The sequence below is a fragment of the Mandrillus leucophaeus genome, unplaced genomic scaffold, assembly GCF_000951045.1.
Source record: "Mandrillus leucophaeus isolate KB7577 unplaced genomic scaffold, Mleu.le_1.0 Scaffold983, whole genome shotgun sequence".
Classification (NCBI taxonomy): domain Eukaryota; kingdom Metazoa; phylum Chordata; class Mammalia; order Primates; family Cercopithecidae; genus Mandrillus; species Mandrillus leucophaeus.
Genome location: NW_012110730.1, coordinates 311,546 through 315,800, shown reverse-complemented (window position 1 = coordinate 315,800; position 4,255 = coordinate 311,546). Strand labels below are relative to the sequence as shown.

The 4,255-nt window shown below is 45.2% G+C and overlaps 1 pseudogene across 1 annotated transcript; it reads right to left on the bottom strand.

The window, feature by feature from the left end:
* Nucleotides 1-661: 661 nt before the first annotated feature.
* Nucleotides 662-4,000, bottom strand: LOC105532771 (annotated as a pseudogene). The gene is made up of 2 exons (XR_001005043.1): nucleotides 1,702-4,000; nucleotides 662-1,670 (listed from the first exon to the last, which is right to left on the bottom strand). The product of XR_001005043.1 is annotated as a catenin alpha-1-like (transcript).
* Between the last annotated feature and the right edge of the window lie 255 nt (nucleotides 4,001-4,255).

Sequence of the window (4,255 nt, the reverse complement as noted above, 5' to 3'; positions counted from 1 at the left end):
GCGCAGTATTAGCAGTATCCCTGGCCTCTGTCTACTAAATGCTGATAGCACGCTCCCCCACCCCCAGCTGTGACAACCATAAAGTCACCACACATTGATAAATGTCCTCACAGGGAGCAAAACTGCCCCTGTTGAAAACCACTGATTCAGGGTTACACATCAGAAAGCTACAAACATGAACATCTTTATCTTAGCTCCCAGAAGAAAGAGCTTTCTCTGATGAAGTATCCATGAGAGAGTTCGCCAGTCAAAGAAGTCTTCTACAAATCTTGCTTAAGCCATTTTGAAAACGTGTTTTATTCTGTTTTTAATGTCTCCTGGGATAAATTCCCTTTAGGTGTTTATGCCAGGTAAATTATTGGCTCTCTTTCAGAATTAGCAGACTCATTTCAATCAGTTAATGTAAATTATGAAAGCTGTCGTATTTTTATTTTTTCCTTAACTGCCAGAAAGCTTAGAGATAAATTTAGTGCTCAGTCGCAAAACCATCTAAGCTCATGGGACTAGCAGTATTTTTTAAAACAAACATATACAGTGCCTTTCATATGCTGCATATATTTTAAATTATTTACAAGTATTAAATGTTTAAATTCATTCTATCACTACAACAACCCTATGGTTAAGTCCTATTATTATCCTCCTTCTTTGTGCCTGCAACAAGCAACTTTATTAATGTCCTGCAGTAGCATGCATTAGTAATTGTAACCATGCATTAAAATTCTCATTTCATGTCATCAAGAGAGTATTCAGTTCTCTTCATGATACATTATGTTTTACTGAGTTTGTCCCTCCAAAGACCTTTCTGGGAACATTCCTTCTCCAGGGACTGCTTCCTAAGATGCCCAGGTTGCTTACCACAGGTCATCTTTGGTCATTTAAAAGCCATCAAGCCGTCTGGACTATACCCTTTTAACTGAGGTTGAGCCAAATTCCCTTCTCTCAAACCCTAACGCCACCACCACTAACAGAACAGGCATCTCGGCTTGGTGAGAGCATTACTAACAACTTAGTGTGGTTCTTTGGTTATGGAATCTTACTTTTATTTAAGCATGCAAAAAATACAGCTAGAAGTAGGCTCCTGCATTCTAAAAGCATTTTTAATCAACTTAAACACAAGTATGTCCTTGGAAAATTCACCACCTGGACTGGTTCACAGTCTGCCTATTTCCCCATGGAATCTAACATCAGTGTTGTATTTAGCAAATTCATTTGAGTGATGAACAGTGACTGATCTTCAGAAGCCCCAAGGGGTGGGGGCAGCTGGCCTGGCAGACTTAGATGCTGTCCTTGGCTTTGAACTCGCTGAGGGCCTGCACCGGGTTCACGTGCTGCTTCTAAGATGCCCATTTAATCTTGGTCTGTGTCTCATCCTGTTTCTTTCTCTTCACCAAGGGCTTTTTCTCTGGTGCCTTTATCTTCCATGACACAGGAGGAAGGTTGAGGGGCGCCATACTCTGTGACTTTTGGTATTTGGTAGAGGCGACATAGGATGCCTTCATCATCTGCACCACAGCATTCATCAGTTCTTGACTGCGCAGATTAGGGACGTGGCGCTGTCCACCCCAGGGACAAAGAGCTCCCCACCGAGATTCTGCACCTCGGCCTTGACCTTGCTGCAGATGTTGAGCTGGTGGCAGTAGAGGGCAATGCAGTGCAGGTAGGCCAGCAGACTGAGTCCGGGCAGACCGAGTAGAGGCAGGCCAGCCTTGCTTGCAGGCCAAGTCGGGGCAGTGGTTTGCAATGGTGCGGCCAAGCTTGCCCATCCTGGATCCTGCCTCTGCAATTTTCTTTGCAGCAGTGATTACATCTAATGTATTTTTGAGTGGTCCTTTACCTCGGGTAAGGTCAGTCATCTCCATCATAATCATGCACATCTGCTTGGCCAGCACAATGATGTCATTGGCACTGTCATCCCGTTTGGACACTTCAGCATCCAGTTTGCTCTTTTCTTCCTGGAAGCTGGCCACCTGTTCTGCAATCTTCACTTTTTGCTCCTAGGGAAGCTGAGCCATGATTGCCTGGACACTCTAACCAGCTATCAGCTGATTGTCTTCTGTCTGGATGCTCATCCTACTTCTGACATTGAAATCTTCCATCTCAAAGTCAGAGTCATCCAAGTCCTCAGGGGTCCTTATCATCAGCACTGCTTTCCTGATGTCCCGGATGCCACCATATACCAGGTGGGAGGCATCAATAAACTCATTCTCATCCATGGGCTGGGCAGGGTCTGAGCTGAGGGCTTCCATAGCCACTTCTGCTTGCTCAGTAAAACGTGGCATCACTGTGTTGGAAAGCAGCTTAGTGGCTTCCAGAACCTTCTCTGGTTCTGGACTCCTGGCTCATAGTTATTCATCTCTGAGCTGACTACGTGAATACCCCTGGCTGCCCGGCCTTGAATTGCACCAGCTATGTGGTCCAGGCCATCCACATCTTTCTCTTGGAGAGCAATGACACGTTTGTTCACATTTTCCAAAATGTGATTCTCTGAGACAGCCAAGAAGTCATCAATGAAAGTAACATCATCAACAGCATCTGTGAGAACACAGACTTGTTTTTCTCATTGTTCTTTAAAAAGATCCGTGTTCTCTTGGGCCAATTTAGTCTGTGGTTTTCCTAAAGCCAAGGCAGCATTGACAACCTGAGGACAGAGGGCTTCTAACTGGCTTGCAGACATTCGAACAAGCTTTACACCTTCTTCGTTATTTGAGATGGAACAGGCCAAGTTGGCAACCCCAATCAATTTGTTGCCATGTTCACAGAAAACGTTGGCATACTCCTTATTTCTCATTTCCATTCTTTGCAGCTTAAATCAATACCAAAAGTGGAACATTGGTTTCCAGGAAAGAGTCTGAAACGTGGTCCATGACAGCTTTGTGGAGCTGTCTACGCAAGTCCCTGGTCTTCTTGTTCATTTTATCTATAGCAGAATTGAGCGTATCACTTCTTTCTTTACATCCAGCCTTGCCCATGTACTCCAAAAGCAGGTCCTGCAGGACCTGGAGGACAGCGTTACACTCTGCCACAATTCGCTCATGATGGTCATCATGTGTGCAGGGCGAGTCACCCGTCAAGGCAACACCACTAATGATGCTTTCCAGGTGCTCCTCCAGGGAAGGCCTAAAGCACTCCTTGCTGAAGCTCGAAGGGTCCACAATGATTTGTTTATCAAAGTTGTTGAGTACATAGGCCACTTCTCCTCCTCCACCCTGGTGCTGGGAGGCATCGTCTGAGGCAGTGGCCTGGGCTACATTGGAAATGCCTGTGACTGCCTGCTGCAGCTGCTTGTATATCAGGTGTCTGTTGGCCTTATAGGCTGCAATATCAGGGTGCTGTAGGCATGCCTGGGATGCAGTATAGAGGATTAGAACGTTCTTCTGCAGGATTCCTCTAGCTGCAGCCATCTGACCATGATGGCCAACGTCTTTCAGTTCCTCTTGTCTTTTGGCTGCCATAATGTTCAGCTTCTCCACTTCAGGTTTTAGGGCTTTATACTGTATTCCTAAGTCTCGTTCATTGCAAGCATTCCTCAACTTCAGGATACCATCTTCCACAACTTTCAGCTGAACAAGTAATATGTAGACATTTGCCATGTCAGCCAAAATCAGCAACTGGGTAACAGCAGAGAGCAAAGTTCGAGCTGCTCGAACCATGTTGCCTTGTTTCACGGAAGAGCAGGGATCATCTGCGAACTTGCCCGCAGCAGTTTTCATCAAATCACCTTGTTTTTGAACATCCTCTACAGCAGCCACAAGCTCTTCCTTGAGAAAACTGGCTCTCCTTCGCAATTTTATCCTCCTTCTCCAAGAAATTCTTGTTCAACAGATGCAGCCAAAACATGGGCCTTCTTAGAATGACCTCTTTTCTTATTAGAGGGCCCCTTACTATTGGTGTTTACCGGGGTTGTAACCTGTGTAACAAGTCTCTCAACTGCCAGAGTCCTGATCTCTAGACTTTTGGGGTCCCACTTGAAGTTTAAGTTGCCTGCGTGGACAGCAGTCATTTCTGTGGTGAGTGGGGTGAGCACAGGATTCCGGAGGCCTGAAGACGATACCTGCTGCTTTGTCCTCCTCCCTTTTAAAGATAAGGAAACTGAGGTACTTTGTTGTTGTTACTATTGCTTTGAGTTATTTCCTTTTTCACCATCATCCTTATTGTATATGTAAGCCTCACCAGATTCCATTTGGAAGTTGATTGGGTATAAGTTAACATATCACATACCAATTTCAGGTCCTCTCAGCCTCACCTGTCTCTTGTT